This window comes from Arachis ipaensis, chromosome B6, assembly GCF_059453495.1.
Source record: "Arachis ipaensis isolate K30076 ecotype BB chromosome B6, ASM5945349v1, whole genome shotgun sequence".
In the NCBI taxonomy this organism is placed as follows: Eukaryota; Viridiplantae; Streptophyta; class Magnoliopsida; order Fabales; family Fabaceae; genus Arachis; species Arachis ipaensis.
In genome coordinates, this window is record NC_142441.1 from 116,961,025 (window position 1) to 116,986,762 (window position 25,738).

Here is a 25,738-nt window from a genome sequence, read left to right on the forward strand (position 1 = left end):
ATAACACCAAGTAAAAAGGAAAAGGAAAGAAAAAGAAAATATGAATAATGAAGGTAAAAAGAAAAGAAAAGAAGATAACATATAAAAATAAGAAAAAAAATAGAAAAGTAAGGAGAGAAGGAGAAAGAAAAGAAAAACCTTGTTAATGGGGGTGAGAGAGAGTAAAAAAGTGAGAAAGAAGGAAGAGAGGGAGAAGAAATAAGGAGGGAAAAAAGAAAATAGGATTTAGGGAGAAAAAGATATGATAATTGGCAAATTAGAAAAACAGTGCGGCGCAAGCGACGCGGTCGCGTGGGGCATGCGATCGCGTGACTTGCGCTTAAAACTGAATGACGCGGTAGTCCGAGTTATGCCATTGGCGCGAGGGTAGCCTCGCACTCGCACAACTCTCTGTTCAAAATCATATTAGTGCCAAATTTTGGGTGACGCGATCGCATGGGGCATGCGATCGCGTGAGTGGTCAAATATTAGGATGTGACGCGGCCGCGTGAGTCATGCGGCCGCGTGGGAAGGATTATGCGCTCAGCACCAATCCAGCACTACTCTAGCACAACTTTCGGTCGTGCACCCTTGTTACGTTGAAATCCAGGTCACGCGGCCGCGTGAGGCACGCGGTCGCGTGGGAGGCCATTGTTCCCATATGACGCGGTCGCGTCGGCGACGCAGTCGCGTGGGACGGTTTGTGCCATTGGCACGCCTCCAGCCCTGCTCCTGCGTAACTCTCTGTTCATATTATTATTATCTCCCAGCTCCTTGCGACGCGGACGCGTCAATGAGGCAGTCGCGTTGCGTGATTTTTTTTTTAAATAAAGGTATGTAAATGCAGATGCACGAAATGTACTAATGAAGAGAAGAGTTATTGAATAAGAAAACTAAAAGTAAAGAGAAGAACGATGATATCATGGTGGGTTGTCTCCCACCTAGCACTTTGCTTTAACGTCCATAAGTTGGACGCTCCACTAGCTCAGTCTTCGGCTATGTGGGGATCTTCCAAGAGGAAGATCTCAAGCACCTTATTTTTCTTCAGCTTCTCGCCATGGTACAGCTTTAAACGATGTCCATTAACGTTGATAAGTTCAGAGCTTGAAGGATGGCTTAGGTGATAAACTCCGTACGGTTCGGCCTTCTCTACTCTGTATGGACCTTCCCATCTTGATCTCAACTTGCCTGGCATGAGCCTCAGTCGAGATTTATAGAGGAGGACTAAGTCCCCAGATTGGAACTCTTTCCTCTTGATGTGCTGATCATGTACAGCCTTCATCTTCTCCTTGTATAGTCTTGAGTTCTCATAAGCTTTTAGGCGAAGGCTATCCAGTTCCTGCAATTGCAACTTCCTTTCAGCTCCGGCTTTTCCAATTCCCATGTTGCATTCCTTTACTGCCCAGAAGGCTTTGTGCTCTATTTCAACAGGGAGATGACAAGCTTTTCCATAAACTAAGCAGAAAGGACTCATCCCAATGGGTGTTTTGTATGCTGTTCTGTATGCCCGAGTGCATCTTGTATCCTGGTGCTCCAGTCTCTTCTATGAGGTTTGACTATCTTCTGCAAGATATGCTTTATCTCTCTATTTGACACCTCGGCTTGCCCATTAGTCTGAGGATGGTAGGCTGTTGCAACTTTATGATTTATTCCATGCTTCTTCATTAGTCCTGTTAGTCTCCTGTTACAAAAATAGGTGCCTTGATCGCTCACGATTGCTCGTGGTGATCCAAAGCGACAGATAATATGGTTTCTCACAAAGGAAACAATAGTGTTAGCATCATCATTGCGGGTAGGAATTGCTTCCACCCATTTGGAAACGTAATCCACAGCTAACAATATATAGAAATAACCATTAGAATTTAGAAATGGACCCATGAAGTCAATGCCCCAAACATCAAAAATTTCACAGAAAAGCATAATCTGTTGAGGCATCTCATCCCTCCTGGATATATTACCAAATTTCTGGCATGGGAAATAAGATCTACAAAATTCAGCAGCGTCCCTAAAAAGAGTAGGCCACCAGAATCCACAGTCTAAGATTTTTCTAGCAGTTCTTTGAGGGCCAAAATGTCCTCCACTCTCAGATGAGTGACAGGCCTCTAAGATGGACTGGAATTCTGATTGAGGCACACACCGTCTAATTATCTGGTCAGCGCCACATCTCCATAAATATGGGTCATCCCATATATAATATTTAGACTCGCCTTTCAGCTTGTCTCTTTGATGCTTAGAAAAGTTTGGAGGAAAAGTGCGGCTAACTAGATAATTAGCTACAGGTGCATACCAAGGGACTATCTCAGATACTGTTTGCAGGTTATCAAATGGGAAATTATCAGATATAGTAGTGGAATCATCTGTAATATGTTCAAGGTGACTCAGGTGGTCTGCCATTAAATTCTGGTTACCACTCCTATCCTTAATTTCTAAATCAAATTCTTGTAATAGCAGTATCCAACGTATAAGCCTTGGTTTGGACTCCTTTTTAGATAATAAATACTTTAGAGCTGCGTGGTATGAATACACTACTACTTTAGTACCAAGTAAATAGGCTCGGAATTTATCCAGGGCAAAAATAATAGCAAGGAGCTCTTTCTCAGTAGTAGTGTAATTTGACTGAGCGGCATCTAAAGTTTTAGATGCGTAAGCAATAACAAAAGGATCCTTACCTTCACGCTGAGCCAGTGCTGCTCCTACTGCATGGTTGGAAGCATCGCACATTATTTCAAATGGTTGGCTCCAGTCTGGTCCTCTTACAATTGGAGCTTGAGTCAGTGCTGTCTTCAGCTTATCAAACGCTTGTTTGCAGTTTTCACTGAACTCAAACTCAATATCTTTCTACAGAAGTCCGGATAAGGGAAGTGCTACCTTTCTGAAGTCCTTAATGAACCTCCTGTAAAAACCTGCATGGCCAAGGAAAGAACGAACCTCCCTCACAGAAGAGGGGTAAGGTAAACTAGAAATAACATCCACCTTTGCTGGATCTACAGAAATGCCAGTATTAGATATAACATGTCCTAGTACAATCCCTTGTTTAACCATAAAGTGGCATTTTTCAAAATTTAATACCAGGTTTGTACTGACACATCTATCTAACACTCTAGATAATCCATCTAAGCAAAGGCTAAAGGAATCGCCATAAACACTAAAATCATCCATAAAAACCTCCATACAGTCCTCAATAAGATCAGAGAAAAGACTCATCATGCACCTCTGGAAAGTAGCTGGTGCATTGCACAAGCCAAAGGGCATTCTTTTGTAAGCATAAGTCCCAAAAGGACATGTAAAAGTGGTCTTTTCATGATCCTCAGGAGCTATATGAATCTGGAAATAACCTGTGTAACCATCTAGAAAATAATAATGCTATTTACCTGACAGGCAATCCAGCATTTAATCAATGAATGGAAGAGGATAGTGATCTTTACGGGTTGCTTGGTTGAGGCGTCTGTAATCAATGCAGACCCTCCAGGCGTTCTGAACTCTGGTTGTCAGGAGCTCTCCATGCTCATTCTTCACTGCAGTGATTCCAGACTTCTTTGGTACCACTTGTACTGGGCTTACCCATTTACTGTCCGAGATGGGATAGATGATGTCTACCTCTAGTAGTCTGGTCACTTCCTTTTTGATAACCTCTAGGATAGTGGGGTTCAGTCTTCTCTGGGGTTGACGGACAGGTCTTGCTCCCTCTTCTAAAAATATTCTATGCTCAAAGATTTGAGGGTTGATGCCTACTATGTCTGCCAAACTCCAACCAATTGCCTTCTTGTGCCTCCTCTGCACACCAAGTAGCTGCTCTTCCTGTTGAGAAGTGAGTTCCCTTGCAATGATAACTGGGAACCTCTGCCCATCTTCCAGGTAAGCATATTTGAGGTGTGGAGGAAGGGGTTTTAATTCTAACTTCTGATCATGTTCAGGCTTTGGGTTGTCTGGAGCTGGTAACAGTGGTAAAGCACTGTCATTGTCCTCTGAGAATGTCCCCACACTTGGACCTTGTCCTGTGTGCTTTTCTTCAAATTCCTCCTAATAAACTTCAGCCACGGTTTCATCTATAATATCATACTTGAGGATAGAGTGATCCTCCAGGGGATGCTTCATAGCTCCATTCAGATTGAAGGTCACTACTCGGCCATCTATTTCAAAAGAGTATGTTCCTGAAAAAGCATCTAATTTAAACTTTGAGGTCTTCAGGAATGGTCTTCCGAGTAGGATTGATGATGGCTTGTCTGAGTCATTTTGGGGCATTTCCAGGATATAAAAATCAGTGGAAAACGTGAGTCCCTTAATGCCTACTAGTACATCTTCAGCAACTCCAACCACTGTAATAATGCTTTTATCTGCTAACACAAAACGAGCTGCCGACCTTTTTAAGGGAGGGAGCCTCAAAACATCATATATAGACAAAGGCATTATACTTACACATGCTCCTAAATCACACATGCAATCAAAAATTATCACACCACCAATAGTGCAATTAACTATACAAGGACCTGGATCACTACACTTTTCAGGTAAACCTCCCATTAAAGCAGATATGGAACTTCCTAAAGGAATAGTTTCTAATTCATTAATTTTATCTTTATGTATACATAAATCTTTTAGAAAATTAGCATACTTAGGTACCTGTTGAATAACATGAAATAGAGGAACAGTTACCTCAACCTTTTTGAATATCTCTACCATTTTTGGATCAGGTTCCAGCTGCTTCCTAGGCTTCCTTGCAAGTTGTGGGAATGGAATGGGAGTGGCATTTTCTGCAGTGTCTGCGCCTTTTAGCGCTTCCTTCTGTGGTTGCACTTCTTCTTCTTCAGCCACGTCCTGTATGTCTTCTTCCTCTTCAACATCTTCTATTTCCACTACCTCTTTAGCTGAGGCGTGTTCTGGTGGGTTTGGCTCCTCTTGATTTCTCTCTTGCAGTGTGGTTCCGGAACTCAGGGTGATGGCATTAATACCACCCTTGGGATTGGGTAATGGTTGAGAGAGAATTCCACTGGAGCTCAAAGGTTGATTATTGGAGTTGTTCATTGATCCAATCTGGGAGACAAAAGCCTGCAAAATAGCGGTCAGACCATTTAGAGTGGCATTAATGTTATTTTCCATGGTCTGCTGTCTCCGATCAATTGATTGTAGTAAATCATCATTAGCAGATGAAGAAGGATAGGTAAATTGGGAGGTCTGCTGTTGGGTATTCTGTGGTCCTTGGGATTGCCTTAGGTGAGGTGCTCTGTAAGGCTGATTCTGATTCTGCTGCCTGTTGTTGTTGTTATTCCACCTCTGATTTTCCTGATTATCCCTGCCTCCTCTGTTGTTGTTATTGTCCCTCCAATTCTGGTTAGAATTATCCTGCCATCCATGGATGTAATTGCCACCTTGATTGTACCCTTGGTTGGGGCGGTCATAGAAGTTATGAGTGGCTGCCACAGTGTTGTCTTTCTGCTGGAGCTGCGGACATTCATAAGTGTAGTGGCTATAATCAGTACAGATTCTGCAAACTCTTTGTGGGACTAACTATTGGTTTTGCTGTGCTGGAGAAGGTTGAGCTTGCTGAACTTGTTGTTGATTCAATTGCATTTGCTTCAGCAAGTTGGTCATTTCACAGATACTCTGAGTTAGAGCAGCAGTCTCTCTGCTAGAGGATACTTCTGCAACGGTCTTTGAACGGCCTTGTTTCTGCCTGTGATTCCTAGTAGATTCAGCTAAGTCACTGATCAATTGCCATGCCTCATCAGTGGTCTTGTACTTTTTCATAGACCCATTGCTAGTACTTTCCAATGTGATCTTATCTTGGGGCCTCATGCCCTGTGTGACATAACCGAGTAACACTATCTTGTCAATCATATGGTGGGGGCAAGCTTCCAGAAGATTATTGAAGCGCTCCCAGTACTCATAAGGAGTTTCAGAATCATCCTGAACAATCATGGAAATATCTTTCCTCAGTTTATCAGTAACTTCAGCTGGGAAGAACTTTTCCAAGAATTCTCTTCTCAGTGTATCCCAGTTGGATACAATTGCTGCTGGTTGAGTGTAGTACCACTCTCTTGCCTTCCCCTCAAGAGAAAACGGAAGGCTTTTAGTAAAATTGAAGTTTCATCTGCACCATCATGCCTGACAGTAGAACAGGCTACCTGAAAATCTTTCAGGTGCTTGATAGGCTCTTGAGCAGGTAAACCATGAAACTTGGGCATCAAATTGCGCAGTGCGGTCTTTATTTCAAAGTCTGTAGCTATCGCTGGGTGATACACTTGAAATGGTTGCATTGTAAAATCAGGGGCTCCAGTCTCCTGGATAGTAACTCTCCTGGCTGCTGCCATGTTACCTGCACGTGAAACAACCAAATCAGTAGAACGGGGGCTAATTTCTTTCTCAAATGACGTTTCAGATCCGCCCTCAGAGAGGACTAACCGACGCCGAGCTTGCCTTATTCGTGAAATAGTTCTTTCAATCTCAGGATCGAATACTAGCAAGCTTGGATCAGGAAGCGAACGTGTCATCTAACGAAAGAAACAAGCAGCTCATAGTAGCAAAATAAAATAAAATACAAATAAATAAATTCCAATTAATAACTTTAGCACTCTATTGCAACTCCCCGGCAACGGCGCCAAAAATTGATGCGAGCGGAAATTAGTGAGTTAAGAATGATTATAAAATATGCGTTGCAAGTATAGTTCTCAACCAACCAGAAATCTGCTTATCAATTTAGAAGGGTGTCATAGAAATTAAAATTAAAATACTGGGAGTATGAATCCCAGGTCGTCTCCCAACGAGTTGCAGAAAAGTGTGCTATTTTATTAATCAGATGTTTTCAAAAAGGTTTGAGTTGAATGGCAGAAAATTAAATTAGAGAATTTATATAAATTTAAATAAAAGCCTTGACTCGGAGTTGATTAGCTGAAAGCCCTATTCTTGTTGCAGTACTCTCAAGATTAATTGATAATTGGGGGTTATTCTGTTTAGTTGTCCCTTACTAAGTAAGGGAAAGTCAAACAAGTTGGAATACTGTTCTATCCACAAGTTCCAATCCGCTCTTGGGAGGATTGGTGTTAGTGACTAGAGAGCAATCCAACAATAAATCCAATTACAATCTTTTTCTTGAGCATCCCAACTCAAGGGTTCTTTTCAATCAACTCCCCATCAAGTCAGGGAACTATCGCTCATTGTAATTGTGAAATTCATAACATAAGAAAGGGAATTAAAGAAAGACATGATAAATAATGATCAAAAGATTAATTAAAAATAAAAATAATTCTTGTATTAATAAATACTAAAATAATCCAATAGTGAAATTAAGTAAATTAAGGAACATGGAAGAGTAAGAGACAAGTAAAGAGAACGAACTAGAATGCCCAAGTCTTGATGAGGCAATAACTCTTCTCAATATCCCAATGCAAAAACAATGAACATAACAAATCCTAAAAACTATGAATGTGTAGAGAGAAAACCTAGAGGAGAGAAAAACTAGATCTAAAAACTAAAACTATGCGGAATGAGTGTTGTTGTTGGTTTTTGCATATTCTCTGGCTCTAGTCTGCTGTTCTGGGCCGAGAACTGTGTCAAAATAAGGCCCAAAATCGCCCCCAGCGATTCTGCAGATTATGCAGATCGCACATGTCACGCGGTCGCGTCATCCATGCGGCCGCGTCACTGCGATTTCCTTTCTTTCGTGCGGTCGCGTGATCCATGGGCCGCATCGCTTCTCACTGGTCATCTCCTCAATTTCTTGTGTTCCTTCCATTTTTGCAAGCTTCCTTTCCAATCTCCAACTCATTCATGCCCTATAAAGCCTGAAACACTTAACACACAGATCACGGCATCGAATGGAATAAAAGAGAAATAAAATACATGATTAAAAGTCTCTAGGAAGCAACTTTTCAATCATGCAATAACTTAGGAAGGAATTATAAATGCATGCTTATTTAACGAATAAGTAGGTAAAGATCATGATAAAACCACATAAATAAACACAATATAAACCATAAAATAGTGGTTTATCAACCTTATTTAACCATAAATATTTTATTCTTGTGTGTTTACTTCTCTATGATTGTAATCTATATTTTGTTTCATCCTATATGTCCAATGTTTAATATATTTATATGCTTGCATATGATTGAGGCCATTATTTGTTTACCTCACTTATCCCAAATAAGCATACCCTTTCAATTACCTTTGTTAGCCACTTTGAGCCTTTAAATCCCATTTGTTCTGTATTTTACCACATCACTAGCCTTAAGCGGAAAAATAATTATATATCCCAATTGAATCTTTGGTTAGCTTAAGATAGAATTGTGTGCTAATTGAATATGGGAAGATTGTGGGAACAAAGGATAATAAGGGAATGTGTCATGATAATATAATGGGAATTTGGGTACCTACTCATGTGAACTTATAAAAGAATTAAGAATCCATGTGCATTGATAAGCTATGTTTATTTTCATGTTAAAAAAAATCCAAAAATATTCAATAATTAAATAAGGGGACAAAATTACCCCAATGCTAAGTTAAAATTCAAGGATCAATGCACATATGATAAAATTAAAATAAAAGTTGATACATGAGTATGGAATATGAAAGGGAAATTTTGGGTAGCTAGGTGTGAAATTTAAGTTATATAGTATATATATATATATATATATATATATATATATATATATATATATATATATGTGTGTGTGTGTGTGTGTGTGTGTGTGTGTGTGTGTGTGTGTGTGTGTGTGTGTGTGTGTGTGTGTGTGTGTGTGTGTGTGTGTGTGTGTGTGTGTTAGTTAGGTGAAAGCTTAGGTTAATTAAAGATTCAATTTATAAGCTTACTTAGCCATATATGTACCCTTACCCTTACCTTGGCCCCATTACAACCTTGAAAAGATCTCATGATGTTTGCATTGGTACATTAAATGTTGTTGATTGGTTAGGTGAAGAACAAAAATTAAGAAAGCATGATTAGAGAAGGATAGAGTGACTACCTTATACACTAGAGAGATTAGAGCATACATACATCATCAGTGAGGGTTCAATGCTTAAATTCTATGTTCCCTGCTTTCATGAGCTACCTTCTTGCATTTTTATCTGTTCTTACTATATAAGAATTGAATTAGTGGAATTTGATTTGTGATTGTCTTGAAGGGCTTATTTACTTTTAACCAAGTGGACAAGAATCATATAGTTGTATTCATATGTATAGGTTGCATTGCATTGCATGAGTTTTACATGTTCCTACTTATTTATTTTATCTCCTTCAACTAAGCATGAGGACATGCTAATGTCTAAGTGTGGGGAGGTTGATAAATCATTATTTTATGGTCTATATTATGTTTAATTGTGTGGTTTTATCAAATCTTTACCCACTTATTCATATGATTAGCATGTATTTACAATTCCTTCCCAAAATTACTCCATGGTTGAAAACTTGCTTCCTAGATACTTTTAATTATGTATTTTAATTCTCCTTTATTCCATTCGATGCCGTGATCCATGTGTTAAGTGTTTCAGGCTTTACAGGGCATGAATGACTTGGAGATTGAAAAGGAGGCTTGTAAAAAATGAAAGGAACACAAGAAATTAAGGAGATGACCAGCGAGAAGCGACGCGGACGCATGGCTCACGCGACCGCACAAATGGGAGAAATCATAGTGACGCGCTCGCGTGCCTGACGCGAACGCGTGAACTGAAAGATGCATGAGTGACGCGAATGCGTGGATGACGCGCACGCGTGGCAAGGCAAAACGCTGAATGACGCGATCGCGTGACGTGCGCGATCTGCAGAATTTGCAGAATTCGCTGGGGGCGATTTCGGGCCATGTTTTGACCCAGTTTTCGGCCCAGAAAAGCAAATTAGAGCCAGGGAACATGCAGAGACCAGGAACAACATTCGTTCCGCATAATTTTAAGTTTTTAGATCTGAATTTACTCCTCCTCTAGGTTTTTCTCTCTACACATTCATAGTTCTTAGGATTTTGTTTTTATTACTTTTTGGATTGGGATATTGAAAAAGAGTTATTACCTCCGCCAAGACTTCATTACTCTAGTTTGTTTTCCTTACTTGTCACTTACTCTTTCATATCCTTAATTTATTCAGAGTTACTATTGGATTATTTTTTTAGAATTTATTAATACAAGAATTGTTTTTATTTTTAATTGGTCTCTTTGATTATTATTATTATTATTTATCATGTCTTTCTTTATTTCCCTTTCTTATTTCGTGAATGTTACATTCATAATGAGCGAGTAGTTCCATAACTTGATTGGGAGTTGGTTGAAAGGAGAACCTTGAGTTGGAATGCCCAAGAGTAAAATTGTAATTGGGTTTATCGTTGGGTCGCCCTCTAGTCACTAACACTAGTCCTTCCCAAGGGAGAGGATTAGAACTTGTTAATAGAAACTGACTTCCAACTTGCTTGACTTTCCTTTATCTGGTAAAGGATAACTGAGCAGAACAACCTTCAATTATCAATTAATCTTGGGAGAACTCCAACAAGGATATGACTTCCAACTAATCTACTCCCGGTCAAGGTTTTTATTTAAATTACATAAATTCTCTGATTTAATTTCCTGTCTATCAAACTCAAACCCTTTTGGAAAACATCTGATTAATAAAATAGCACATCTTTCTGCAACTCGTTGGGAGACGACCTAGGATTCATACTCTCAGTATTTTAATTCTAATTTTGTGACAACCCCTTCTAAATTGATAAGCAGATTTTTGGTTGGTTAAGATCTATACTTGCAACGTATCTCTTATAATAATTTCTTAACTCGCCAATTTATGCCACGTCAAAGAGCTCAGAGCATATTCAAATAGTTTATTCGGACTCGGAGACGCTCCAATTCAACTACTAGGGTACATCCCACTTCACACAACCTTTGGAAAAGAAACTCAGTCTAAGACGTTAAGCATAGACTACATCGTAGTCGACGTAAGCTCGGCCTATAACGCCTTAATAGGTCGGACAACACTGAACCAGCTCGTGGTAGTAGTCTCCACTCCACATCTATACATGAAGTTCCCGACTCCAGAAGGGATCGCTACCGTAAAGGGAGACCAAAAACTCACGCGACGCTGTTATAACAAAAGTCTGAACCTTAAAGGTGACCCCAGAGGAAAAGAAACCAATACTATAGAACTTGGAGGAATTCAGGCTCGTGAAGAACTCCGCCCTCAACCGGAAGGTGAGACCGAAGAAGTTCAAATCGGCAAAACTCAAGACCAAACAACAAATATCGGGGCAAATCTAAAAAGAGACCTAAAGAAGCTGCTAACAAAGCTCCTAAAGGATAATTCCGACCTCTTTGCATGGAAGGTCGCATACATGCCCGGTATAGATCCCAGACTAATGTGCCACAAACTGGCAGTATATCACGGATCCCGGCCTGTGCAACAGAAGCGTAGGAAGCTTGGCCCAAAAAGGTCCCAAGCTGTGGAAGAACAGGTACAAGCCTTACTCAAGGCAGTGTTCATAAGGGAGGTTAAGTACCCATTATGGCTAGCCAACGTCATCTTGGTAAAGAAGTCAAATGGAAAGTGGCGGATGTATACTGACTACACAGACCTCAATAAGGCCTGCCCAAAAGATCCCTACCCACTCCCAAATATAGACACTCTAGTGGATGCCTCTTCCGGATACAAGTACCTTTCTTTCATGGATGCCTATTTAGAATACAATCAAATTCCAATGTATCCGCTCGACCAAGAAAAGACCACGTTCCTAACCCCTAGAGCGAACTACTGCTACATAGTTGTGCCTTTTGGGCTCAAAAATGCAGGGGCTACATACCAAAAATTGATGAACAAATTTTTCGTCGATCACATCGAAAAGCTAAAGGAGGTATATGTAGACGACATGCTGGTAAAAACACAAAAGGAGGAATCATTGTTATCCGACCTCACCAAAGTATTTGACACCATAAGAATGCACGGGATGTGACTTAACCCCGCAAAGTGCACCTTCGCGGTAGAAGCCGGAAAATTTTTGGGCTTCATGCTCACTCAAAAAGGAATTGAAGCTCACCCAGATAAGTGTCAGGCCATACTCAACATGAAGAGCCCGACCTGTCAAAGAGGTACAACAGCTTAATAGAAGACTAGCAGCCTGTTCATATCCTGGGTCGAGCTGTCCGACCCGGGATGTTTAACGACAAGTCGACCGACCTCTTCAGGTCAGGACTATCCGACCTCTTCTCAAAGAGCTCGGCCAAATTACCAGAAAAAGCCTAAATAGGGCCCAAATAGAGGAACACGACCCAAATCCAAAGGCAGTCCAAGCTTACAGAGATAAGGTCGGTTCCCTTGAAGATAAAATGACCTCACTCAAAGATAAAATAAGATAAGATAACTATCTTATCTCCAGAAAGGTCATTCCTCATCATTATAAATACACTGGAGTAGCCAGGTATAACTCATACTCTGATTCTACTAAAAACCTGCTTAATACCCTTGCTAACTTAAGCATCGGAGTCCCTTGCAGGTACCACCACCCTCCGGTGACGAAGGATCAGCACCGCCACCAAGTCCAACAAGTCGGACACGGCAGCTCCGGCCACCATCATCAAGTCGGACAAACCAGCTTCGACCAGTACAGAAGATCTCGTCCGAGATCGACCTACAGTTTCAAGTAACCCTCGGAACATTGGTGCCGTTGTCGGGGACCTAGAAGTCATCCCATCATCATGGCGGACAACCTTGACAACGACCACAATTCTAATTTGGAAAATAGAACACCACACAAGAATGCAGAGGTCATAATAGACGATACTTCTCAACCTAACAAAGACAAAAATTCACCAAACACGGGAGCCATGGAGGCACTTCAGGATCGCTTAAGACAACTCGAAAAAGAGGTCGAGTATCAACAGGAAGCCGAGAGAGACATACGAAGGAAAGCTAGGCGACGCCGCAAGTTAGAGGACAAGCTCCTAAAGCTCGAAGCCGGTCTCAAGGCCAAAACCACTCGATTTTTGCTCCTGAATCAGATTTTTGCTCAGGTCCCTCAATTTCAGTCAAAAAATACCTGAAATCACAGAAAAACACACAAACTCATAGTAAAGTCCAAAAATGTAATTTTTGAATAAAAACTAATAAAAATATAATAAAAATTAATTAAATCATACTAAAAACTATGTAAAAATAATACCAAAAAGAGTATAAATTTTCCGCTCATCAATACCCAACGCAGTTCGGACAAGGGAGGGGTCCCCCAAAAATCTCTTGGTATCGAGATGGGGAGGTTCCCCCCAAATATCTTCCAAAAAATTTACAAAATCCTGCTCGACCTCGTCAAGCATCTCCCACGAGTATCGAGATACCACAACGTTCTTTTGCCAACACAAGGGGAAGGTAGGTTCATTATTTGCCTCTAAGAAAAATGGTCGAGCTCCCTCAATAGCTCGGACCTTAAAAAAGTAATTCTTAAAGTCCCTAAAGGACTCGTCATACATAGCAAACACTTTATGTCCTTGAGCAGATCGAAAGGAAATCCAAGAAGCTTTCTTTTTGGAGGAAATCCCGGGCTTAGTCAAAACAAAGAGATAAAGAAAGAGGGTCTGAGAAGGTTTGACATCCAACTCTTGGCAAAGCAACTGAAAGATCTTGATAAAACCCCAAGAGTTTGGATGGAGCTGGGATGGAGCTACGTTACACGACCACAACAAATCGGTCTCAAAGGAAGTAAAAGGAAAAGTAATATTCAGCTGGCTGAAAAAATAGTCATAAGCATAGAATAAGAGATGTTCTCCCTGGGTCAAAGGAGGAAAGCAAACCCTCTCATCAAAATCAGGCTCTACCAATTTGTAGTTCTTTTCCTGATCTCTATCACTACAGATTCAGTGATGTTTTCTAAGCTCCGCGCAGAATTCGAAATTAATTACAGAAACACACATCAGGACGAGGGAGTCCAGCCAGTTGGACATACCCTCAGTAAACCTTGGAAGACGTCTCGACAATATTTTTGCGAGAAGACATGGTCAACAAGTCCTATAGCCAGAGAAAGAAGATGGATTACAAAACCAAAACAGCTCGGGCAAAAAAGAAATCATCTCGGACAAAATATGACTCAAGCATACAAACAGTAAAAGGAAAACCCCAGGACATACACTAAGGTCCAGGGGCATCCTTTGGAGGCAGTAACACAGAGCAAGGACTCAGAAAAATCTACAAAGGCTAAACATCCCAGCAAGACTCTAAGCAACGCTTCAAAAAGAAAGACGCAAATCAAAGAAAGTTATCAGAAAACTATTATCTTCTACAAATCTAGCAGCAAAGAAAACTATCAAACAGGGCAAAAATCAAGGAGCAATCTTTTCGGAATCAAACAAATGCAGTTCATAAAACTCAAACATCAAAGTACAATCAGAAGTAGCAAACTGCAGGCAAAACTCTAAATATCAAACTACCAGGGAGTCCACCTAGGAGCATACATAAAGTCAGAAGAACACTAGAAAGCATGCGTCACAGCGACAACCAATCATGGTAATACGAAAAGGTTCAAGCTTTCCAACGTAAACTCAAGCAAAACCAAAACTTTACCAAGAATCGAACAATGCAAGTACAAGGAAGGAACGACGAAAGAAGTAAAAGAGAGAAACAGAAAGAACGAACCTGAAAGAGGAGAAAAGCGCTGAAGAAAGCTGAAGACAGAGAGACGAAAACCAGAATTGCCTTCGAGAAAAGGAAGCACCAACAACTACCAAGGGCGTCACAGAAGCACAAAAAATGCAAGTCCCAGGCAAGCCAAACAGAAGAATAGAAAGAAAAGGGGAGGTTACAGGAAAACAGCTTTTGGTGTAAATTCAAAATGAAAGTGGAAGGCAAAAGAAACGGAGCATTAAAGAATTAATGCGTTATTAAACCCTCGCACGTTCCCAAAGCAAAGATACGGGCGTTTCCAAAGGGTAAAGGAAAAAAGAAAAAAAATGTTCCGCATTCAGAAGGATCTCTACAAAAAGAAATCGACAATGCTCGAGCTCGGCTTCTCCAGAGAAGGATTGAAGTCCTGAAACTAAGGACTCTACCTCAAAAGGAAGACCACGCTCAAGTAGGGGCACTGTTCATACCCTGGGTCGAGCTGTCCGACCCGGGATGTTTAACGACAAGTCGACCGACCTCTTCAGGTCAGGTCTATCCGACCTCTTCTCAAAGAGCTTGGCCAAATTACCAGGAAAAGCCCAAATAGGGCCCAAACAGAGGAACACGACCCAAATCCAAAGGCAGTCCAAGCCTACAGAGATAAGGGCGGTTCCCTTGAAGATAAGATGACCTCACTCAAAGATAAGATAAGATAAGATAAGATAACTATCTTATCTCCAGAAAGGTCATTCCTCATCATTATAAATACACTGGAGCACCCAGGTATAACTCATACTCTGATTCTACTAAAAACCTACTTAATACCCTTGCTAACTTAAGCATCGGAGTCCCTTGCAGGTACCACCACCCTCTGGTGACGAAGGATCAGCACCGCCACCAAGTCTAACAAGTTGGACACGGCAGCTCCGAGATCGACCTACAGTTTCAGGTAACCCTCAGAATATTGGTGCCGTTGCCGGGGACCTGGAAGTCATCCCATCATCATGGCGGACAACCTTAACAACGACCACAATTCTAATTTGGAAAAGAAAACACCACACAAGAACGCAGAGGTCATAATAGATGATACTTCTCAACCTAACAAAGACAAAAATTCACCAAACACGGGAGCCATAGAGGCACTTCAGGATCGTCTAAGACAACTCGAAAAAGAGGTCGAGTATCAACAGGAAGCCGAGAGAGACCTACGAAGGGAACCTAGGCGACATCGCGAGTTAGAGGACAAGCTCTTAAAGCTCGAAGCCGATCTCAAGGCCAAAACCACTCGATCCGGCCACAAAGATAGCTCCCGTAAGGACCAAAACCCATTCACCAAAGAGATCATAAAGACCAAAATCCCAAAGGACTTCAAACCTCTCGACATGACTCTATACGACGGCACAGCAGATCCCAGCCATCACCTCAGTAATTTCAGAAGTAGAATGTACCTCACTGAAGCCTCAGATGCAGTCTGCTGCAAAGCATTCCCGACTACCTTAACAAAGACAGCAATTAAATGGTTCGACAATCTGCCCCCTAGGTCCATCTCAGACTTTGACGACTTAGCCAAGAAGTTTCTGGCCAGATTCTCCATCCAGAAAGACAAAACTAAGCACGCCCTAAGTCTATTAGGGATCAAGCAAGGAGATCGGGAAAGTCTCCGTAGCTACATGGAAAGATTCAACAAAGCATGCCTAGACATACAAAGTCTGCCAACAGAAGCAGCCATTATGGGTCTCATCAATGGCTTACACGAAGGACCTTTTAGTCACTCGATATCGAAAAGTACATCAACATAGAGGAAAACTCTCGACTAGGAGAGACCTCAAAGTCTGGATTCTCCTACTCCTCCCGGGATAAGGACAAAGAGTCAAAGAAAAAAGAAGATCAGCATGGAGAAAAGATCAAGAAATACCACAATTACACCCCTCTTCGGGTGTCTCTTGTAGATGTCTATCGAGAAGTATGCCATACTGAAAAGATAACCCCAGCTCGCCCACTTAAAAGTAAGAAAGGAGGAGGAAATGGACTGAATACTGCAAATACCATCGAATCTATGGACATTCCACCAACGAATGCTTTGACTTGAAAAATGTCATAGAAAAATTGGTGAGAGAGGGAAAACTAGATCGGTAGTTAGCCAGCAGAGCAGACGAACCAAGAAAAAGAAAAAGGGACGAAGATGTCGGACGAACTGAATGACTAACTCGTACACCGGAGAGACATGTCCACATGATACACGGAGGATTTACCGGAGGAGTGAAGAACTGAAGATTGATGGTTCAGAGGTTATAGCAAACTCTCGTTGTAAGTATAGTTACTAAACCAAGCAATCAACCTTTCTTACAAAAGTTTTGGTTGTCACAAGTAACAAACCCCTTTAAAATTGATAACCGAGTATTTAAACCTCGGGTCGTCTTCTCAAGGAATTGCAGGGAAGTATGTTCTTATTATTGGTTATGAGTTTGTAAATTGGGGTTTAGGAAGTAAGGTGGGAATATGTTATATGACAAGTAAAATAAAATAAAATCTCTTGGCAAGGTATGAGAACCGGAAATCCTGTCCTTGTTATCCTTATCAGATGTGATGAGAATTGGATTTTAATTCCACTTAGTTAAGTCAAGTGGACTAATTAGCTTGATCCTCAAGTCCTAGTCAACTCCTGTTGAGAGACTAGTGTTAGAGCAATCCTAGCTAAAGCAAAATCAGCCAATTTCAACCACTCCTGAGTTTGACAACTCAAGTATTACCAATTATTTAACCAAAGCCAAAAGGAAGAAAAATGTCTACTTGAATGAAAATAATTTGGATACACAAAGAGCAGTAATAAATTAAAGAGAGCAATCATAAGTCTGAAAATACCTCAAATTATATTAAATAAAGAAATCAATTCATAACATGGAAAAGTTCATAAATTAAATTGGAAAAATAAATAAAAATAAAGAACCTGGGATTGAGAGTCACTCCTAAAACTAAGAGAAGTCCTAAATCCTAAATCCTAATCCTAAGAGAGAGGAGAGAACCTCTCTCTCTGAAGACTACATCTACTCCTAAAATTGTGAATATGAGAGCCTGATATGTATGGATGCATTCCTCCACTTTATAGCCTCTAATCTACGTTTTCTGGGCCGCAAACTGGGTCAAAAACAGTCCAGAATTCGCTGGTTTCGAATTTTGCCACGCTGGATTTTCGTCATTACGACGCGGCCGCATGGATCACGCGGTCGCGTCACCTAACGTCAGGGAAACAATAACATATTATATATCAAATCGAAACCCCAGACGTTAGCTTTCCAACGCAACTGGAACCGCGTTGTTTGGACTTCTATAGCTAAAGTTATAGTCGTTTGAGTGCAGAGAGGTCAGGCTGGATAACTTAGCAATTTCTCCAACTTCTTGCATTCCTTCCACTTTTGCATGCTTTCTTCCCATCCTCCAAGCCATTCCTGCCTTATAATATCTGAAAACACTTAACACACATATCAAGGCATCTAATGGTAATAAGAGAGGATTAATAATAAACAAATATAAGATCAAGGAAGCATGTTTTCAATCAAAGCACATAATTAGGAAGGCAAATGTAAAACCATACAAATAGTATGAATAAGTGGGTAAAGAGTAGATAAAAACCACTCAATTGAGCACAAGATAAACCATAAAATAGTGGTTTATCAAGGAGGAATCTCCAAATCATCTCGCAAAAAACATCTTAAAGAAGTATATCATGTTGAGGGAGGAGAAGAAGCACCCGACCTCCCCCACTATCATTTTTACTAAAGAGGACGCAGCTGGCATCATCTCGGGACATGACAATCCCATGGTTATCACTATCATATTGGCCAACGCTAATCTCCACCGCACACTGGTAGACCAGGGAAGCTCGGCCGACATCTTATTCAAAACCGCCTTCGATAAACTTGGCCTAGAAGAAAAAGAACTCAGAGCATATCCAAACAGCCTACTCGGGCTGGGAGACACTCCAATCCAACCACTAGGATACATCTCACTACACACAACTTTTGGAAAAGGAAACCAGTCAAGGACACTCAACATAGATTACATCGTGGTCAATGTGAGTTCAGCCTACAATGCCCTAATAGGTCGGACAACATTAAATAAGCTCGGCACAGTAGTCTCGACTCCACACCTGTGCATGAAGTTCCCAACTGCAGAAGGAATAGCTACGATAAGAGCAGACCAGAAGACGGCGTGCCACTGTTACAACGAAAGTCTAAACCTTAGAGGCAGAGGAGAAGAATTCCACACCATCAAACTCGGGGGAGTTCGAGGGCAAGAAGAACTTCGTCCACAACCCAAAGGCGAAATACAAAAAGTCCAGATCGGAGATGTCCCAGAAAAAACAACCAATATCGGCACAATCCTAAAGGAGACATAAAGGAGTCACTCATACAATTCTTAAGAGACAATGTCGACCTCTTTGTATGGAAAGCCACAGACATGCCAGGAATAGACCCTAAGTTAATGTGCCACAAGTTGGCAGTTTATTTAGGATCTTGGCCAGTATAGCAGAGACGTAGAATACTCGAACCAGAACGATCCCAAGCTGTGGAGGAGCAAGTACAAGCTCTACTGGAGGCAGGATTCATAAGAGAAGTTAAGTACCCACTATGGCTAGCTAACGTCGTCTTGGTGAAAAAATCAAATGGGAAGTGGCGGATGTACACCGACTACACTGATCTCAACAAAGCCTGCCCAAAAGATCCTTATCCACTCCCAAGTATCGACGCTTTGGTGGATGCCTCCTTTGGATACAAATACCTCTCGTTTATGGATGCCTATTCAGGATACAATCAAATCCCGATGTACCCACCTGACTAAGAAAAAACTTCATTTTTGACCCCGAAAGTAAACTACTGCTACATCGTTATGCCATTCGGACTCAAAAACATAGGAGCCACTTATCAAAGATTAAGGAATAAGGTCTTCGCAGACCACATCGGGAAAGTCATGGAAGTCTGCGTGGACGACATGTTAATAAAGACACAAAATGAAGAGTCGTTACTGTCCGACCTCACCCAAGTATTCGACACTATAAGAAGGCATGGTATACGACTTAACCCTGCAAAAATGCATCTTCGCAGTAGAAGCTGGAAAATTCTTGGGTTTTATGCTCACACAAAGAGGAATTGAGGCAAATCTGGATAAATGCCAGGCTATACTCAACATGAAGAGTCTGACCAGCGTTAAAGAGGTACAACAACTCAATGGAAGATTGGCAGCCTTGTCCAGATTTCTAGCTGGATCGGCAATGAGATCTCTCCCCTTCTACGCCACCCTAAGGAAAGGAAAGAGGTTTGAATGGACAACAGAGTGCGAGCAGGCCTTCCAGGATTTCAAAAGGTTCCTGGGACAACCACCTATTCTAACTCGGCCACGGGAAGGAGAACCACTTGTATTGTACCTCGCAGTAGGAAATTGGGCAATAGCCTCAGCATTGATCTGAGATGACGACAGTGGACAACAACCTATATACTTCATCAGCAAAGCATTACAAGGGTCCGAACTGAACTATCAAAAAATAAAAAAATTCGCCTATGCTCTCATACTAACATCTCGATGACTTCGCCTGTATTTCCAAGCCCACATCATCAGGGTTCGGACCAACCAGCCCATAAAAGGCATTCTGCAGAAAATAGATTTAGCAGGAAGAATTTTTCAATGGACAGTCGAGTTGTTCGAATTCGACCTTCAATATGAAGCTCGGACAGCCATCAAATCACAGTATTTGGCCGACTTCATTGCAGAGTTTACGGGCACCCCGAAAATCCCTACAAAGTGGAATCTCTACGTAGATGGTTCCTCAAACAAAACTGGAAGTGGCGCAGGCGTGATAATAGAAAGCGACCAGGGAGCCCAAATCGAACTTTCCCTAAAATTCGGGTTCCCTGCTTCAAACAACCAAGCCGAGTATGAGGTACTACTAGCTGGTTTGAAGCTGGCTAAGGAAGTTGGAGCTCAAAAGTTTATCATCTTCAGTGACTCACAAGTAGTCACCTCACAAATAGCAGGGAGTTACCAAGCCAAGGATCCCACCATGAAAAAGTACTTAGACAAAACCAGGGAACAACTCGGACAACTCGGGGAATATAAGGTCCGCCACATACCCCGGGAACAGAATGCTCGAGCTGACGCACTCTCAAAACTAGCCAGCACAAAACCAGGGGGCAACAATAGAAGCCTCATCCAAGAGATGCTGCAGAACCCGTCAATCTCGGAAGAAGAAAAGGTTCTAACCATAACAGGTCTGGATCAAGGATGGATGACTCCCATAATTAATTACCTCAAAACAGAAACACTCCCTACAAATAAGAAGGAGGCAAAGAGGTTAAAATGAGAGGCACAATACTACACCATCATAAACAATACTCTATACAAAAGATGGATTTCAACACCACTGTTAAAATGCGTGCCGACTTCTAACACAAAGAAAGTCTTAGAAGAAGTACACAGTGGCATCTGTGGCAACCATCTCGGAGCACAAGCTCTCATCAAAAAGGTACTCCAGGCTGGATTCTATTGGCCAACTTTACAAAAAGAAGCAATGGAATTCGTAAAGACATGTCCACCATGTCAGAAGCATGCTAATTTTCATATCGCCCCACCAGAGGAGCTCATCAGCATAACCTCACCCTGACCATTTGCAAAATGGGGACTCGACCTCCTTGGGCCCTTCCCCCAAGGATCAGGACAGGTCAAGTTCCTCATCATTGGGGTAGATTATTTCACAAAGTGGATTGAGGCAGAGCCCCTAGCTAATGCCACTGCTCAAAAAAGTCGAAAATTCTTATATAGAAATATTATCACAAGGTTTGGGGTCCCATACTCCATCACCACAGATAATGGCACTCAATTCACAGACACAGGCTTCAGAAATTGGTGGCCAACTTGAAAATAAAGCACCAATTCACATCCATAGAACATCCCCAGGCCAATGGACAGGCAGAAGCCACCAATAAAGTTGTATTAGCCGGGCTAAAATGGAGATTACAGGATGCAAAGGGAGCCTGGGCTGAAGAGCTCTCACAAGTCCTTTGGGCATATCGGACAACTCCACACTCCACTACAAAGGAATCACCTTTCCGATTAGCTTACGGAATGGAGGCAATGATCCCAGTGGAGGTCGAAGAAGGATCACCCAGAGTAATCCACTACAATGAAGAAGCCAATTCCCTACTTCAAAAGAAGGAACTCGACCTACTTCAAGAAATTCGAGAAAGAGCTCGAATCAAGGAAGAGCCATTAAAACGTCGAATGGCCTCAAGATACAATCGAAAAGTAGTACAGCAAGGCTTTGCCAAGAACGATCTTGTCTTAATCCGAAATGATATCGGAACAAGTTGACCTGGAGAAGGAAAGCTGGCAGCAAACTGGAAAGGACCCTACCGAGTCATAGAAGTACTCGGAAAGGGATACTACAGGCTGACCGAACTCAAAGGGCGAGAGCTGCCAAGGTCATGGCACGCCTGCAACTTAAGAAGGTATTACAGTTATGAGGTAATAAAGATCTTAGGATGAGGTGCACTCTTTTTCCTGAAAAAGGTATTTTAACGAGGCACCGAGCCAAGATCCATGAACTGCCTGACTTAGAGGGATAAAATGCCCACATGTATATATTTGCATTTTCTTTATTTTGAATAAAGTTTTTAGATTTTCTACAAATCCTCTTATCATGACGCATCAATCTGAAACGCAAAAAATTCATCGCCCGATTATAAAGCTACAGATCGACAGAAAGTGAAAATCAAATTCACTACTCGATCACAATAAAGACCAACGAAGATGAAAACCAAATTCATCAAAAGGTCGACCAAACAGGGATCAAACCTAATTTCTACAAAATCGGCAAAGATGAAAAGGTGAAAAAAACAGAATAATGCAAGAAGTTATCGAAAGTGATCCATAGAAAGGACCTGACGAGGTCTTAATAAAAATGGGTTGCTAAAAATAACTTAAAGACAGGCCGACGTAAAGATGTCAGACCAGTCGACCACAATAACCAAAGTTATAAAAACTAAATCCCTGGAAAGAGGCATGGCCAGCCCTAAAAAAGAGGATTACTAAAAATAACTTAGAAGGGACCGACATGATGAAGTCGGCCCAACAAAATCACAAAGTTATAAAAGTAATCCATAAAAGAGACCTGACAAAGGTCCAAATAAAATGGATTACTAAAAATAACTTAGAAGGGACCGACATGAAGAAATCGGCCCAACAAAATCATAAAGTTATAAAAGTAATCCATAAAAGAGACCTGACAAGGGTCCAAATGAAATGGATTACTAAAAATAACTTAAAAGGGACCGACCTGATGAAGTCGGCCTAATAAAATCACACAAGTTATAAACAGCTAATCCACAAAAGGAGACCTGAACAAGGTCCAAATAAAACGGATTACCAAAAATAACTTAGAAAGGGCCAAGTCGGCTCGACAAAGCTACAGAAAGTTTTAAATAAAGTAATCCATATAAAGAGACCTGAGAAGGCCCAAACAAAATGGATTACTAGAAATAACTTCGCACAGACTGAGATGAAGAAGTCGGCCGACAGAAGGCATGCGTTATAAGGGACTTCAAGTTGGACCCCAGAAAGCCATGACCTCAAAAGAATCAAGCTACAAGTATGAAAGTACAAAGGCAATTCAAAGAGGTCGGAAAACAAGATTCCAACACCCTGAAGATAGCTGGAAAATATTAGGCAAGCAATCAACAAGCAGAAACAAAGTTGCTATAATAAACAAGACCCAAGAGGCCACCTGAAGTCGACCCCAATAGGCTTGAAAAACTACCTTTGTTTTTTCAAAATAAGGTTGCTAAAAAAGCAACTAAAGTATCCAGAAGTCAAGACCATAAATTACAAAATAAAAGAGCTCAAAAGCCCACAGGCCGGGCTATACACAATACATCAGAAATAATTATAGAGAATCCAAAGACTTCCCAGCAGTAGCATCCCGAGGTGAAGGAGGACGAGTCTGAAGAGGTACCGCATCCACCGTCCCATCATCCCAGTTCAGGATTTGGATGTCGGGATCAGACTCAGGCTGACCGACTTCAGTCGCCGGAGTTGAGGAAGGCGGGGCAACAGAAACTTTGGCAGAAGGTACAGGAGGAGGGTCGACATCATCATCATCATTAGGGTCATCAGGGACAATCTTGCCATCTTTTACAATGTTGTCCAAGCTAAAAAAAGTAAGGTCAAGCTCGGGCACAAGAACTCGAACTTGATCCTTCAAATTCTCATAAGCAGCATTTACACTGCCTACAAGATGACCCTGAAGCTCGGCATAGTCAGCTCGGGCAGACTCCAAACTCTCCCTAAGACCCATCATCTCCCTATAAGTTATGATATAGCTCTCCTTATGCTTCAACGCCATATCCTCAGACAACTTTGCAGAAGCCGCCAAGGCAATAGCCCGAGTCTTCTCACCCTCCAACTCTTTTTCCAAGTTGGCCACTTTCACCTCGAGCTCCTCCTTTAAACACTTGATCCGGTCGAACTCCGACTTGGCTTCCTCTATAAAAGCCTTTGTTGTATGAATAGGAAGATCCTGGGCAATTCGGTATAGAGCCGCCCCCATATGTGCCATCTTAATGCTACTCCGGGTAATGAAGTCCAAATGACGAAGAAGGGAAACATCATCAGTAGGAATAATACCATAGGGACCAATTTGTTGATCAACAAACAGCATCAAAGTCGGGGGCATCTAGATTGAAGGGCTCAACAGTCCTCTGTCTTTTTGGAGAAGGAACAGCAGTAGGAGAAGATGTGGCAGCAGAAGTCTGGGGAGGATCGATCACATGAACCCGAGGGGTAGGAATCACCCTCCTAGGTCCAGGAGAGCTCGATACCGGCTGTTTTGGCAAAACATTAGAGGATCCTTCCCCAGCCGCCTTGGCCGAGATGTTCTGGGCAGCTGTAGCCTTCTTCGCCTTTTTAAAGGCTTTCATGGAATCATTATTCTTAGCCATCTTTGAAAAAACAAAAGCAACCAAAGAAGCAAGTTACAAACTGGAAAGAAAGGAAGCAAAGTAAAACAGAGCAAAAATAAGTCGGTCAATACCTGGTGCACGGAATCGTGATCTTAACACTTCTTCACAACTCCGCGTAACTGACCAGCAAGTGTACTGGGTCGTCCAAGTAATACCTTACGTGAGTAAGGGTCGATCCCACGGAGATTGTCGGCTTGAAGCAAGCTATGGTCATCCTTGTAAATCTCAGTCAGGCGGATTCAAATGGTTATGAAGTTTTGATAATTAAAATATAAATAAAACAGAAAATAAAGATAAAGTTACTTATGTAATTCATTGGTGGGAATTTCAGATAAGCGTATGGAGATGCTTTGTTGCTTCTAAACCTCTGCTTTCCTATTGCCTCCTTCCAACCATGCGTTACCTCCTTCCATGGCAAGCTGTAAGATCCTCTCAGTGAAAATGGTCCTCTACGGTTTCTGCACGGCTAATCAACTGTCGGATTGCTCGTCTCGGATGAAAAATACCAGGTACAGCTACCGCATGGCTAATCATCTGTCGGTTCCCACTAGCGTCAAAATAGAATCCATTGATCCTTTTGCACACTGTCACTTGCGCCCAACACTCGCAGGTTTGAAGCTTGTCACAGTCATTCCTTCCTGGATCCTACTCGGAATACCACAGACAAGGTTTAGACTTTCCGGATCCCAGGAATGGCTGCCAATAATTCTAGCCTATACCATGAAGATACTAATCTCACGGACTCGGTCTATGTATTAGATATCCAAGAGAATATACTCCGACTGTCGTCGAATGACTATGTTGAACATCATCTAGACCGCTTTGTGGTTGTCATGCACGCGATCTTGGCTAAGCGAGTAACAAAGATTAGGTGATTGTCACGGGTCACCCCTTCATTCTGACTTAACTGAATTAGGTACGAGAGTATATCTTGGAAAAGAAGTAGGCGTGAATTGAATAGAAAACAATAGTAATTGCATTAATTCATGAAGAACAGCAGAGCTCCACACCTTAATCTATGGGGTGTAGAAACTCCACCGTAGAAAATACATAAGTGAAAGAGGTCTAGGCATGGCCGTGAGGCCAGCCTCCAAACATGAACAATGATCAAAACAGGAACATAAGATGTAAAATAAATCTCTAACAGTAGTTTATATACTAAACTAGTAACCTAGGGTTTACAGAAAATGAGTAACTAAGT